Genomic DNA, 16,097 nt, shown 5'->3' with positions numbered 1-16,097 from the left:
CGCAGCAAGTAAAGGTGGAGCAGATGCACAGCGGACTTGGTGGCACAGGCAGCAGTGGAGTAGGCTGAGTTTAGAGAAGAGCAAATATTCAGGTGAGCTGGTGGTGGAGATGGAAGGACTCTGCAGACCTTTGCTTTACTCCTAGCTCAGCCGCTGGTTTCCAAGTTGCTTTTAGCTAGCCACTTCATTACTTTTCACCTTAGTGTCCTTTCTGTGAAAAGTGTAATTAACTACTAGCTCCTATATAAAATGTCTTTGAGAGGTTTGGCTAGAGACAACGAGTTTCAGCAGAAATAGTAAGAAATTAGATATGGCAAATTGTGTTTAATTCCTCCTTACACTTGCATAGATGAGAGGATGTTCTTACAGCACTTCTGTAACACGCTATATGCTGTCCATAGGCAAAAGCAGGGAGAAATGACAGAAATTTAAGTGCCAAAGTGTGTGTGTTCACCTGACCAGCTGTGTGTGCGTATGCTCACGTGTGTGAAGAATTCCTTTTTTTTTGTTGTTTTTTTTTAAATTCACAGAACTGTTCTTTGTTTCCGTAGATGGTTTCCTCTTTGCATGCCCATTCTATAATTCCCCCAGTAGACATCTGTCAGGAATACAGAAAAACTAGCACAGCTTTGATGCAACAACAGAATCCTGGAAACTAATCAAGAAAAAAAAAATTGCCCTTGTAAAACTGGGTCTGTAATTATTATGGGAGCCAAGATATCAAGATAATAAGGAGACAGCCCTAAATAACTTGGGGGAATTACAGAAGGTAATAATGTACTGCACCACTGCCAGACGTAGTTAGACAGACAGAGTGGCTATGGGTTTTGGCCTGGGTTCTGCATTGTGTTAGGGCTGCTCCATCGCTGCCAGGCCGAGGAAGGAGCGTGAGGAGAGGGGCCATGCAGCCCCCCTGCCTTGGGCTGCGCCTTCCTGGGCACCACTGCGGGACCTGCAGTTCCTCGCTCCCCTCGCCCTGCAGCCCACCTCTCACCTGAGGGCTAAACGGGGCTGTCGCAGAGTGGCCTGGAACCTGTTGCGATTTCAGGGATCAGCTTTTCCTTCCTGTGTCTGCTTGGCTGTGACAACTCATGCCCACGAGGTGATCCACTTGGTGCCAGCAAACCTGCCTCGCATGCAGAAATCTCAGCAGCAGTTGCCCCCTGCAATGTGATACCCGCGTGGTACCCAGCGATGCAAAATAGGCAAAGGGTTACCAAAAAGAAATAAAAAAAAAAAAAAAAAAAAAAAAAGAAAAGCAAAACCGTTGCTGTCTGTGAGGGAGGGAGTGTCAGCTCGGCTTTGCTGGTTATGGTAAACTGTTGTACACAAGCTCATATCCTTAAACAGGATTCTCTGTGCCAGAAAGTCCATGTAGCCTTGGAAAACAGATGGTGTGGGAGCGAGCTAATCAGGAGTGGTTGCCTCGTTGCATTTGTGTGTTGCCAGAAGAGTCAAGCCAAGATCACGTTGCGTTCTTTCACAGCCACCTTCAGCGGGGCAGGAGAAGCTGGGTAAATTAGCCTGCAGAGGAAATGTGCTGGGTGCTGCTGCAGCTAGCCTGTTTCCAGTACCAGAGCAAGCTTGTTGAAAGCTGGCATGGGCACCTCAATGCTGCGGTGTAGACATATCCTTTGGGTGTAATAACAATAGAAAGATGAGATATGTAGTTTTCAGAGGTTTTGGAGCAATAGGGTGTTAAGATAATGCAGGCAATCAAGCTCAAAATATATCTGGTGGTGGTTTCTAACCCTACTGGTATTTCTCCTCGGGGTTCAGTGTGTTAGAAGAGACCAAGGGCATGTTTTAAAGTATGCAGAACCCACAACCAGGAGTAAAGATTTCCAAGGATCTTAGCACTCTTAGACAAACAAAAATCAGTCTGTGGTACAACGCTGCTCTGTGAACTGGGGGCTGAACTTGTTTGGACATTCAGCTTTTACGTGCCATAGATTTACTATTTAGCAAGACAAGATCTTTGCATCCTTTTCAGCAAAGCAAATGCTATTTAAAGGCACTTATAAAACTTAATGTTTCTTTTTTGCAAGGGTGTTCTAACTCCAGGATGGGGATGTAGAGCCGTTACCCCTACAGGTTGACTTCAGTCCTCAAAACTGAATCTTAAACAGCAACCTCTTTGCTCTTCCACTTCATCTTGAAGATGCACTAAAATTCTCTGTGCCTGCCTTAAATAGAAGAAAAAACATAAGTTTCAGATGTGTGAGCACTGGAAACCCCAGTAAAGCTGAAGAGTCGCTCTGTATAGCAGCACTTTCCAGGGACACTTACTACCTCTCCTCTAATGTCCTAGTACTTAGTAATTGTAGAAGCATAGCATGCTACTGTTAAGTGTTTTTAAATTAGGATTTTAAAACTTCTCCTGTGGCTACCACTGTTGATTACGAATCTTTTTTTTTTTTTTTTTCCCCTGTACCAAGACCCAGAGTTTTGGCTCCAACACCCTCATCAGTTGTAATTACTGTGCCCTTTTACATGGAAAATGTGATCAACTTCAGCTTGTCTGAGCTGCTTCATCCATCTGCACCTGTGGCTATGGAGGGAACGGCTCATGCTGGAAATTCTGACTCTGTCAGAATGGCAATTATTAATCCTAGGAACTGCATTAAAAAATACTTCCCTTTTTATTAGTACCATTAAAAGAAGTCTTGTTCTTGATGATCTGCTAATAGCTTGTCATGTTAATTCCAATGTAAAGTATAAATACCTTTCTTTAGTTTGAACCAAAATCATGTGTTTTTAAAGACATAGGAATATAGTTGACAAATGAATGTGGTTGACTGAGGGCAAATGCGGCCAGGGTAAGTCCTTTCACTCCCTGCTCTCTTTGAATCCTGTTTAATCCACACAGAAAAATGGCAATACAATATCCTTATGCATTTTTGGATTTCACTGGGCGTTCTGATTGTGCTAAGGACAAATGGCCTTTGCAAGTCAAGAGGTCAAGGTGAGCTTGATGTGACACACAGCTGTCAGGAACACCAGCTAACCCTGCTGGTGCTAAGTCCTGCATCTTGCTGCGGTTCACACCAGGGTTTGGAATCTTGCATGGCATCGATTTCAACAAAAAATTCTGTTGATCAGGCCAGGAGGAACAACTCTGAAGGTTTGATCTTTTAAATAACTGTTTTGGCTGCTTCTTTTGGTACTTCAGATAAATTGAGGGTAAAAAGATGAAAGTTCACAATCTCTATGCACAAGCACAGGGAGAGAGAGGACAGGAACCAGTTCTCAAGTCCTGCAGCCCCCCTGGAAGGCACTGTATGTCTCCTCCTCTGCAGCACATGTTCCCCTGGCCTAAGACCCATGCTCAGATTAAACCTGGCCGAGAAGCGAAGACGTCCATGTGCAGGGGTCAGATCAAACACCGACTTGCATTGCTGGACCTTGTTTCAGTTCCCGCTGCTCTGCCTGCATCTGCGCAGCTGTCCCAAAGCCCTGCAAACATCTTATGTCTGTAAGCCTCAGAAATCCGCTTGCACAGAGGCGAGGTGGGGCACAAATGCTCCTTTTGCAATAACAAGCTTGTCTTTCCACCGATTCTGCCTGGGTGGCACGGTAACCACAGGCTCTCATCATTAGCAACAATTGGCGGGCCCCAGATTTAGCTCTGTCACCACAAACCCTGTCTTTTGCTCGAGCGGTCTCCAGCTTTAGCAAGTGGCAACTCCCTTAATTACACATTTTTATCTCCTCCACCCCAGCTACTGCACTCAGGGCTGGGGGGAGGGAGGAAAGAGCAAAAAGAAGGAATCAAAGGGGGAAAGTTAATTTGAGTACATGGGCACAGGGAGCACTGCAGTCCATCTTAGTGGCTGTAGCGTAACTTTTCTCTGCAGCATGGTTTTAGCAGGAGCCCTGGCCAGATGGTATTTCCTTGCTATTGGGGCTGCAGCTTAGGGCTGTATTTTGGGGCTTCCACCCACCTGCACCCTTTTCTTCCTGCTCAGAAAGGCTTATTGTCTGACTCCCCTTCTCTGGCCTGGTTCGGGGTGAACTCAGCTTTGCCCTAAGCCCACCACCTCCTTGGACATCCTCCTGCCCCAGCCACGGGCTTCCCAGATCCCTTGTTCTTCCCTGCTCCTCTTTCTTTTTCCTTTGCTGCCCTCTATCCCCCAGCCTTGCTCTGCTGCCTAGCATATAAACCCGTAATTTGCTGCATAGGCATAAAATACTGTGAACTGCTGCACCTTTTGCACATGGATAGGTCAAAAAGAAGTGTAGTAATTTGCTTGAACATGTGCACGGGCAGTATTAATGCAGATCAGTTGCAAGAAATAACGTAATACAGATTTGCCAACGTATGTATTGCATAAATGCTGACAGGTGCTGACAGAAGTGTGTGCGTAAACATTTAATAGCACTGTTAATTCATAGCACAACAGTTGCTGTTGGCATGGTTTGGAATTTATTATATTTTGCTATTTATTCCTAGTCAGCTTGTTGTCCATCATCCTCCCAGATGGCATGTCTACCGCGATTCTTTCCTCCTAAAATTTGCATGATGCTTTTCCTGGGAGCAAAGCAGAGTGGCTGATAGCTCAAGTTGTGCATGCAGACTCCAAAGCCTCCTTTCTTGTTCAGTATAAGCCCACTTTGTGTGTCTGTAGAATTCCCCTAATCTCTTTATATCTTAATTGCTTTCCATGAATAGGGGGAAATAAATATTTCATTCCCTTATAGATGTGTTTGTTTCTCTTTTCTGTTGTTTTTTGGTGTTTTTTTTTTTCTAATCTACTCAGATTGCCGTGGTGAAAATCTGGCTCCACTGAAGGCAAAGACGAAACCACAACTGATTTCAGTTCTACAAAGAATCACCTTAACTGACTCTGCCTGAAAGTTAGGTGTCTAGTCCAAGATAAGCATCTAGGCTCCATTTATAGTCCCTGTCGAAAGGTACTGGCACCTCCAGCATCAGTTCACCCTACCCATCTCAGATAGCTATCTTGGGATGGGATGAATAGCCCTCCACAGGTGCCAGTTTCTCTCTATTGACTACAGCAGAGGCTGAAAGTTTGAACTTTAAGTTTTAGGTGGCTATTTTTCAGTTGTGAGTGACAGGAATGACTTCTCCCAATGTGGTGGCCCTCCCTTTCTCCCTGCCAGAGATGGGGGCTCCAGTGGGATGCCGACCCGCTGCAGTATTGCAAATATTTATAGCTGGATCAAAACTTGTGTGCGATTTCTGCCATGGCCTCAGGTATTCCCCTGTGAACGACACTCAGGTGGCCTTGGATTGTGCCTTGCTCTGGCTGCCTGCTGGCATCACTGTGTTTATCCATGACACATTTCAGAAGCAGCAGCGAGAGGTATATATATATGCTGAGCAGTGTTTTGCTGGGTTTTGCCAAGGGAAAAACTGAACCATCGTGTAGGTTTCAGGTTTTGCTTTTCTCAGTGGAAAAACTGGACACTATCAAATGACATGAACAGCTTTCCAAAAACGTTTTCTTTCCAGCAGTGAGTGAGAGAGGAGCGTTTTCACTATTAGTCTCTAAAGGTACACAGTGATCAGTCATGTTTCGGGTATGAGGAACAGTAAATGTCTGCTTGGGGGTCTCAGTGCATGTCTGTTCATGGTGGTCATCAGAAGCATGAGAGTTCTGAATGAATGAACATGTGTGGCAGCCTCTAAGACACATTCCTGATTGTTTTTCCCCAAATTTGAGGATGCTGGTTGGGAGGTGCCACTAACAAGGACAGTCTCTGAGGCGGCGATTGCCTGATGGGATTAATTCCTTTAATTTTACTGGGACCCCCACAGGAATTGCAGTGTGGCCTCTTGCTTGGGGCGAGGGGGTGTTGCTGCCAGGCTGGGGTGGCTATAGGTGCTGAATTACAGCCCTAAAATCTGCTGGGATGTCCTACCGACAAAGTTTTTTGGCTTTAACAGAGTCACCATATAGGAAAAATCAACATGGAGAAGAAAATCAAACCTTTCTTCCTCTGAATTGTGAAAATTATTTCCTCTGTGGGTGTAAATTGATGGGGGATATTCTGATTTATCAGGTAAGGATCTGGTCTCACGTGCAGTAAAAGCTTCAAGTTTTGGCCGTAACTCAGTGGTTAGTCCTTTAGGTAGTCACATAGAAGGTTTTGCAAGGGGATCAGAAGGTAGGACTCTTGGGAACCCCAGGAAAAATAAACATAACCCAAAAAGCTGTGAGAGATTGTGTGACAGCCTCTGGTGAATGAAAAGTGACTGAACACCAGGTTTTTCTCTTTCACAGCCATAAAAACCAGGCTAAGGAGGCTGTCCATTACATCTCTTCTATGGTATCACTCCCCGTGTTTGACAGAGTTCACATGATCTACGAACTGGGGCCTGGTTTTGATTTAGCACTGTTTATTAACCTAACGGTGCTGACATATTTTAGTGCAACATATAAAATCTAAAGCTTTTTCTTAAGCTGAGGAAATGAGGTTATGTGACATTGATCCAAAATGGAGGGGAGTATTTTAGGTTTCACTTTAACAGACAAGGGAACCGAGACAAGGGAAATGCAGTCTTTCTCCTGTCCTCCCTGCCAAGTCCTCTGCAAATGGGGCAGAAACACCAGGTTTCAGTAAAGTCTAGTGCACATTTAAAAGCAGCTGTAAATGGCTTTTGATCATTTTGTCATGTGTGTGAAAGATTGTAAGAATCGGTTTAAATTTTAATTGAGACTGTAGGAAAATCCAAATAACAGGTCTGCTTGAGTTACTGTCCAGGTCTTGAAAACAGTTGGACACCAATGTCCTGTGGCTCCAGCGAAGGTGCAAGACCTTGTCCCCATTATATGGGAAAGGAAATCAAGGCCAGAGGGTGGGGGAATGGTGATTCAGTGGGTAGAAAAGAGATTGGTCCTCCTGATTTTAGGACTCCCACCTTTATGGAATCCCACCAGTGCTAGAAATGTCAGTTAAGGATAACTGGTTAAGGAAATCTAGAGCTTACTGGCACAAAATAGTCATCTGCAGACAGGCAATGACAGGCCATTAATAGACCTAGTAATATGGATTTGCATTAACTGTTTGGAGGTATTTTGTAAGCCCCTTGGCCGCATGTCAAATCACTAAGCCGGTACATTGTTCCAGCATTGGAGTTACTGTTGTTGGTGTGAATCCAGAGTTGTTCTGGTTGTGCAATGCTACCAAGTCCTTCCTTTTTCTCCTGGTTACCTTTTGAATGGAGGTCCTTTCCTTGATTTTGATAACAGCTATTAAATTTGGCAGCACCCACTCAATATTGCTGTGCTTCTCGGAAACAGGGCAGAGGTTGTGTAACTTCCATTCATCTGTCCATACAGAGCAGTTAATTTCCATTATTGAGGTTTCCCAACATCACAACAGAGTTGCATTAATGTGGCTTATCTGTGATAACCAGTGCAAACTAGTGCAGGAAAATCCACGAACAGAGCCAGTCCTATTTAATTCAGTCTGATGAGTGAACATGACGCCACTCTACTCCACCAGCTGCACCGTCTCAGCTCCCTGCTCCTCCCCACACCGTTCCTCTCCTGACCAGTGCTGCAGCGCTCACTCTCTGCTTGGATGCCCACTGGCTGCATTTTGGCCCCCACATCCACTGGAGTTGCCTGTAACAATCGGTTACTCTGTGATCTCAGCAAGCTGGGTTGTAGTTTCACCAAATTCCCTCTATTCCCACCATGACTGTGCGGATGCCCGTTTTTCTCCTGCAGCCGGCCCAAGAAGCTTGCTGATCCATCTTTTCTTTCCCATCACTCCACTCACCCCATGAAGAAGGGCTGAAGGAGCTCACAAGTTGCCCCATGTAATCTTGCGGCTAGCTGACATTTCTCCTCCTCCTCCTCTCATTTATCCCAAATCCCTTCCTTTTCAGATCCCTTCATTTCCTCATGCACTTGGATTTTAAGCCTTCTCTTATGTTACTTACTGTCTAGAACAGCTTTCCTCTGTACTTCTCTCCCCTTTCAAATCCTTCCTTAAACCACAGCCACTTCAGCAAGTCCTCCTTTTCAGAGGCAGTAATCCCCATTTACGCCGTAGCCCACAAACATTATCTGGTGTCATGTCAAGCATGTGTACAGCCTCTAAGGTAGTCTGGTGAGGTTTCTGAGAGAGAGCAGAGCTTCTAAATTCCTTTGAAATGCAATAGAAATCAGGCACCTAATTCTCTTTGGTTTAAAACCCCTAGTTGTTCTCCTGGGGCAAGGCATGCGTATTGATCTAGGTGATGCGCTACAGTACCACTGTACAATGCTATGTAAGTTTTATATTGAACCATTAATCATTTGAATGCACAGCAACGTGCGAGTTAAGAGCATGTGCCCAATATTAAGATGGGCTGATTTAGATGTCTCGTGGGGCTGGTTCTTGCTCAATTGCTCATTTCCAGATGTGAATTTTGAGAAAGGAAAGCTTGCAAGTGCCGTGTCTGTCTTCTGTTAAGGATCCCCCATAGTCAGTACCTATCTGTGTGTAAGTGGGATTACTCCCAGCGGTATCAGCAGCAGCAGGGCTGTAGATGTTTTGCTTCTCAGTTACTTGCTGTGAAACTGGTTTGCTATCAGCCGTATCTGCAAGCAGGTGAATTCCCTCCGTTCCCACCAAGGCTGTTGCTGTGAGAGCCCTGCACAAAAGGTGGCGTTGGGCATGGTGGAAATGTCAGAAATATTTAGCCTGCTGTGTTTCTTACAGGAAAGGAGACTGGAGCTGGGATGCAAGAGGAGGGTGGTAGGGTCAAAAAGGCATTTAGGACTAAGACTAGTCATATGTGTGTGTGTATATATATATGACTATAGCATAGTTATGTGGATATATAGCATAGTCTAGTGGGCAGAGTAGAAAGAAGCAACTCAGACGATGACGGGTCTGCTCGTACATCCCCAAGAGACAGGCTGTTCACACGGGTCCCCCCAGCAGTCCTACGTCTGGCTCACTTCTGCTCTTATTAAACTCAGTGGTAGAATTTCTGGAGGGAACCTGTCAGGTCCTAAGGCCTAAGCACTTCTGACAGCTTGCGGCCCCCCAGTTTTTGATCCATTACATTTGTTCCTTGTGTTCTGGTTTAATTCACAGGAGCATCATTAGGAGTAGTCTGTGGGTAGGTGGGACTTGTGTTTCTTTCTGATGCAGCTTCCAGGTGACTTTGCCTGATAAAAAGTGCTACCCAAGGAAATGTGAACTGCCAGTCATGTCAGTCCTTAGTGAGAGCTGTGCTAGGTTCAGCTCCATTAGAAATCCACTTGGGGGGGGGGGAAGCAAGCCCCTACCACGTCCGTGTTTACCCAGGAGAGTAAAATACAACGGTCCTGGGAAGGAGCTGTGGTCTGCAGGCTCACGCTGGGCTCAGCTCCCCCCAGGCAATGGCTGACGGCAGCTCACACGCAGCACGTTTGCAGGATGCGTTCCCTCCATTAGAAAGATGAAAGGTAAGAGAAGGAGAGGAGGCTAATTCTGATCAATTGCCAAAAATCATAAAACATGGAGGCAGGGGGGGAGAGAGAGAGAGAGGGAAAAACCTGCTGTAAATTACCCAGTGAGTCCGTGCTGGAGCTGGGGATTAAACCCAGGTCTGCAAAATTCCAGTCAATTACTGTGAGCATGAGGCCACTTGCATCTGCTGACTCCCTGCTCCAGGTACTCGTCTTCTAAAGCAGCAAAGTTGCTTGCAAAGTGTGAGAGTGGCAAAATTTGGGCTAGTCAGCAATGCTTTTCTAAGCAATGCAATTCACGCGAGCCCTTGAGTAACTATGGGATGGCAGGATCACGTACCCTCCTGCTACGTGGCATGCTGGAGCTGTTTTAAGGAATCCCTCAGCCTTGTGAGCTCCTGGGCAGAGCTGCTGCGCTCGGTTAGGCGGAGTGGGGTTCGCTGGCTGTAGTTTATGCAAGCGGGGTGGTGATTGAGGGACTGGAGAGGATGAACAGCGAGGGAGGATGAGCTTTCCATTACAGAAGATCTGGATTTATTTCTGTTCGTTCATTGCAAGTCAGAATCCATTCTCTTCATTTTTATTCTCCCATGCTGTGACACCTTTAAAATCCATGGTACATTTAACTTTTGATTTTCATTTAATACCCTTTAAAGTGATCTAATGCAGACAGATTACAGATAGTAAGGGTTACTGTCCTTTGGTGGAAATACCCTATTTAATAAAATATTGTAAGACAGATTGGCCACTCCATGCATTAAAAAAAGGAAGTTTTACTAAGTTGAGATGCTATGGCAGTAAAACTTTATAGGCTTATCAATTTTAGACAGTCATACTCACCTGAAGTTTTCAAATCACTTTGCAAAGGTAGCTAGCTATCCTCGTTTTGAAATCAGGAATAGTTGTTGTTGCAGTTTGCAGTATTTAATGTAGATCTATGTAAATTGCTAGGGGAGGGGGAGGAGAACAGTTTGATCTTAAAATATAATTTGGACTGTTCTCATCTTTTCTCGTAAAGGCTGTTTTGATCATTTGTTGCCACCTCCCGGTTTTCAAACATCTCAAGTCTCTCAAAAAGTTCTGATACTTTGAAAGATAAAGATCAAATTTTATGTATTTTCATCTCTTAGTTCTCATGCCTTTGACATTCAAGTTTGCAAACTTCCTCCCCTATCAAAGGGCTTTAACATCTTCCCTTTTTTTATTTTTAAATGAAAATTGACATTCTCATTTGGTAATGTGACTCTAGGAGCCAAGACTTTAAGAAAAATGCCAAATACCACAATACCTATGGGAATTTGCAACCTTATTGTTAATAATGGGCGCCTCTCACTTCTCTTCGAGCTTCCTGAGATTTTGATGTTTCATCTAAATCCACCCAGATTCTTGTGATCTTTAAAGGTGGGGAGACAGTGGAAAAGTACTTCCTTGGGAGAAGACCTGATTACAAAGCATGGATCCAGTTTCCAATTTGAACCTCTTTAAACATCAAACATTTTCAGGTCTAAGGTTTGGTTGCCTACAATCTTGTTTTTTTCCCCCCTCCTTTTTGCTTTGCTGGTAGAATGAAGAATTTGATTTAAGGTTATATGCCTGGAAAAATAAAGCATTTAATTTACATTTTACAAGGCAGTTATTGCAGGTTAATTAAATATCAATTGAGTGTTATAGGCCATATTAAGATTTATTAATAACCCAGCAGATAAATCTCCCTGGAATTCAATTAAAGGAAAATCACATAAAAATATATGTGCAATTTTATTCATATAATACATAAAACTTGTGAATTATAGTGCAGCATTGTACAGTAAGTTGATTAATGGGAATTAATTGCTGAAATAGAGAAAAATCAATTTAAACTTCCTGTAGCAGATATGAGAAGAAGTATACTTCTCCCACAGCCTTGGAAAGCTGAATTTCTGTCTGCACTTACACAGTCTCACTCCATACCGTAAGATGCATCTTGGACATAAATGTGCTTCCTCTCCTTTCACCTGCTTTAGTTCAGCACTTTAGGCTTAGGGAGAGGAATGACTCTGTTGCCAGAATGCCCAGTTGTGTTAATTTAGATTTTAAAGATGAAAGAAGCAGCAGGCTGATGGGCTGGTGGGCATCCCCGGCACTGAGCACATGTGGCTTCGTGTCTGGTGTCCCAGGCAAGATCCCCGTCTGTAAGGGAAAGGCTCGCGTGTGTATCGAGAGGTTTGGGACTGTTTGTACCAACGGGTGTCAGAGACTTTTGCCCTTGATGCTTTTTCCAGTCTCTCTTTAACCATTTGTAAGATAGCTAGCAATAAAGCGCTGCTAGCCAGGTTGCCTGCACACTCAGGAGCACATGGGTGCTTTGAGCTTTAACCAGGATTAGAGAGTGGGTCCGGGCCCATGTGGGGGAGCAAAGCTTCCGACCTTGGAGGTGAGGTTCAGGAGCTGGACTTGGAAAATGTCTTTCCAATATTTGCAGAACGATTGAGGCCTGGCGTGTTGCCATCTGTTCCCTGTGCATCCTGTGTTAAATACTGTCAATATGAGATTATGTTCCAATTACAGTACCAGACTGACTGGTTTAACTCCTACCATGAATCTATTTTCCTTTATTACTATGTACTAACTATGTGACTGATGTACCAGACACCAAAAGAGATGGTCTCTGCCCAGAGGGCTTTGTCTAAAAGAAACTTGCTGTGAGAAGACAGAACACAACAGAAAATGCAGATGAATGAGTAACTCGGTTGAGATTTTCTTTTTAATTTGGGGATTCTTTGCTTGCTTGTGTGTTTGGCTTGAGTTTTAATATTACTAAACTCGCTTCCTTCAGACATTGCACAAGAACAGAGACTTCCATAGAAACTCAAACAGGGTTAGGCATGTGGCTCTTTGAAGTATGTGTGTTGGGGGAGTGGATGCTCAGTGCGCACAGGGGAGCATGGGAGGATGGAAAGCAAAGGGAGAAGCACGTTCCAGCTCAGACGACAGCTCTAGCAGATGCCATGACTCGTGCCGGGGAAGTTTAACCGTGTTTAAAATACAGCAGGTTTCTTTCTGTCAATGCACTCCTTGCTCATCCTCCCTGCTCCTCCAGTAGAGAATGTGTGCATCTGTCTCCTCTGTGCTTCATCTCTGCTTCTCCCTGCAATAGTTGTCAGGGATATTAGCATTAAATACTTACTGCCTGGCTTAACTAAGGGGTAAGATAGGATTTAATTTGTATGGCTGAAATCCAATTATATAATGGAGCCCCTGGGGGAAGCAGTTATACCTGCTGAATCTCTTGGATGAGTAATTGTGCACAAAGGCTCCTCTCCAGAAGTAGAAACAGATCTGAAACATTTGTCTTTTCTGGTTTTTTTGTTGGTTTTTTTTTTTTTTTTTTTCTGCTGCTGTTACATAATAGGGCTAAGACCCTGCAAAGAAAAGCCAATGACGACCCAGCACAGTAGAAAGAATTAAAGCATTGCCAGGAGAAAACAAGTTATAATCTGATAACATCAAGGATCTAACAGGAAGTCTGCAGCATCATTAGCTTGGAGGAGCCAAAATGCAGGGCAGCCAAAGGAAGCTTACTCATCTTTTTGGAAAACAGCACAGAGGCTTTGCTGTCTAACTTTCCCCCCCACTTTTACCAAGAGCAGGGAAAGGGAATCCTTTACTTGCTTTTCTCAAATCTTGGGAGGTGGGTAGGTATAAAAAAAGAGCTAAGCAGCCAACTAATTCAGATACTTTTTGAAAAATCCTGCGCTTAACTACCTTTAAAAATTCCTGCTCCTTATCCTGCATGTCATCTGCATCCTGATAAGCATCATAGTCATAGGTGGTGATGAGCAGGACAGGAACAAAAGCATGATGAGGTTCCCAGCAAGGTTTCTGAAAGCAGGCAGGCTTGTAAGGCATTGATCTCTGGGATAGTGTTGGGGCTTGACAACTCTCCCATCTTGATATCTTCAGCAGCTCCAAATCCCACAAAGGAGTATACCAAGGGCTCCGAGTGGGACTGAAAGCATCAGCTTGTTATACTTCGGCAATTTTTCTCAAAGGTCAGAGTGCCATATTTAATTCTGTTTTTAAAAATACAAAGCAAACTTTTACTCTTTTCTAATGAGTTCTGAGGGGAAAAATAATTTCTGCAGAGTCTTTGATTACATGAGCGATGACTGCATCCAGCCAGCTGAGGGAAGTCCAGAACTCCAAACGCCACAGACTGAGGACAAACCTGGATGGGTCAGGTACTCCCACCCCATCCATCAGCCTCGCTGTCTGGGCAGATCTTTCCATTCTTTTAAAAAACAGCTAAAGCAAAAGCGGCTGCAACATTTGAACTCATGAGTTGAGGGTACCTGTCTCACAGACTTGCAGCTCCACCCAGTGGCTCTTTTTTGGCAAGATAAACCCCAGGTTTCAGAAACATTAAAACCTGTTGAGGTCAACGTGGTTATACTGTGGCGATGCTCTGGCAACGTGCATGAGAAATTGGGGGTAGATTCCTCTGTTAAATTCTTAGCAAGCTGTCGCCTGCCGTTTGAAGAATGGCAAAAAACTGCAATGGGGATTTTTAGTGAAACAGAAAACCCAGCAATCTTATTACCCCTTTCTTAAAAACCTCCCAGCACAAATGGTAGGACAAGAAATAGATGGGGACTGATAACTTGCACACTTCACCTTCCCAAATTCTCTATGAGCAGATTGCAATAGTTTCCCCCAAATTTATTTTTTATATTAAATTAATAATGAATTACCACAGAAAAGGATTTTTTATTTGTAAGTTCATTTTGCAAAGAATAGTGAGTGTGAATTTTGGTGAAGTTAACTTGGCAACTCACACCGTATTGCTTCGCTTTACTTCCTGGGTATACTACTGTGACTAACAAGAAGCAAATTTTGATCAGTTGCATCAAGGACACCATGCTGAAACTTGCTTTTTCCAGGAGCATCAGGGCACTTGTAATTAAAATAAGCTTTTATTTGTGCATGTGCAGAGTTCTACTGCAGGAAAACTGGAGAGATGGGTATGCACAGAACACAAAAGTGTGATACCAACAGAATTAATTCTAGATTTAAACCAGTATTGTAAAGGCATCTCATTCCTTCAAGATCAAGTGAAAACTGAAATCTCTTGTTGTGCTTAATGTAGGTTTACCAGTCTCCCTGTATGTCTTACGAAACAGAGAAGCTTGATAAACTGCTACAAACTGCAGGTTATGTTGTGAGTCTTCTGGAAGTGCCTGCCCCATCTGTGTCATCTGTGAAATACTGGTCCCAGGTGGATGGTGTAGCTCCAGTGCCGTGGAATGCGTTGAAATGACCTCTTCCTCCTGCAGTTCAGGTGTTATTTAGCATAAAAGCAGCCCCTAAGGCCTTCACTTGAAGTTGCTGTCTGCCAGCACAGCAGCTGAATGTGGGCTTTAATCTGTTTTGCTTTGCTGTTAGAATGCTGTGAGGTAAGAGATTTTGAGTTACGAACAATATGAATCCCACCTCTAAGCTTGTAGACATCAGTTATCCATCCATATGATTAGAAAGTAAATCAGCCTATACATTATTAGCACAAGAGATTGGAAGTTTCTTTCATAGGGATGATAATTCAAAACAGACAGAATATTCCACACCTTAAGAACCTCTCTCTTGTTCCCACGAGTGATCCCACACCTTAAGAATAACAGGAAGCATCTTGAAAAAGGTAGCTCTGGAAAAGGGATTTTTATTATTATTATTAAACCCCAAAACAGAGTAAGAACTTGCTGTTCCTTGTCTTTCCCAAAATTATCACTGAAGACCCCCTGAGTGTATGGGCCAGGTACAACCATGGCAAGGCAGAGGTCCATTTGCTGAGTATGGAAAAAGATAGAGGCTCATCAGGCTGTGGAACAAAACCGGTTAAATAATTAAATCAAAAAGGTGTTTGCTGTGCACCATCTCTTGTCTGAACCTCTCTCTTGTTCCCATGAGTGATCCCTGTGCAGTGGTGGCACCATGGGAATGAGCGAGGCCAGCAAGCCCTGCATCTGCTTGCCCGTAGCTGCCAGAGGATGCTTTCAAATGCACCCTGATGTTTTATATGACACCTAAAATAGCTGAGTTGTTGGCGTGACGAGGGTATATACGTGCTTGCAGTCCAAGAGTTTTGCTCCTTCTCTGTCTCAGTACCAGCACTTTGCAGTGATTGCAAAATTCCTGCCAAAGATGTGTGCGTGTTGTGAAGTTTGGATGAAACTTGCTGGGGTGATAAGCTCTCTCCTTACCCCAAACATTCTGCTTAGTTCTTTTTGTGAAGCTGGGGGGGTTCCAGGTTCCCTACAGCTGCTTTCAACCACGGTGCAGTTCTGTGCTTGCTCCTTCCAGGTGAAGAGCGGTTTGCACCCAAAATGCCTGAAGGCTTTGTCTGTCTTGTAGGAGGTGGCAGGGACTATCATGTTCAGTAAAGGCAGGTTTGGGAAAGGCTGTGGCTTCCAGAAAAGTTACAAGATAATCTTGATTATCCTGTGCAGTTATATCATTAACTACATGCTCCAGTAAGAGATATGTGAGCCTGGTCTTACTGAGGGGTCCATAGAGGACACGGCTGGTGCCTGATCAGAAACCCTGTGTTTGTTAGAGTGTCATCACAGGAATACTACACTTGTCCTGCGAGTAAATCTGGTTTCAGCTGGAAGGTCCTTGCTGCAACAACACGTATCCATGCAGTGTTCC

The 16,097-nt window shown here is 44.1% G+C and overlaps 1 pseudogene across 1 annotated transcript in view; it reads right to left on the bottom strand.

Moving 5' to 3' along the window:
• LOC308053813 (3 beta-hydroxysteroid dehydrogenase type 7-like) overlaps positions 1-16,097 on the bottom strand; it is a 59,611-nt pseudogene that overhangs the window by 27,654 nt on the left and 15,860 nt on the right. Inside the window, exon 6 of the transcript in view lies at positions 1-16,097. This exon is cut by the window's left edge and continues 27,654 nt beyond it. The product of the transcript in view is annotated as a 3 beta-hydroxysteroid dehydrogenase type 7-like (transcript).

Source organism: Falco punctatus (genome assembly GCF_963210335.1).
Source record: "Falco punctatus genome assembly, chromosome: 1".
Taxonomy (NCBI): Eukaryota; Metazoa; Chordata; class Aves; order Falconiformes; family Falconidae; genus Falco; species Falco punctatus.
Note: the sequence above shows the minus strand (reverse complement) of the source record. Positions and strands in the feature narration are given on the sequence as shown.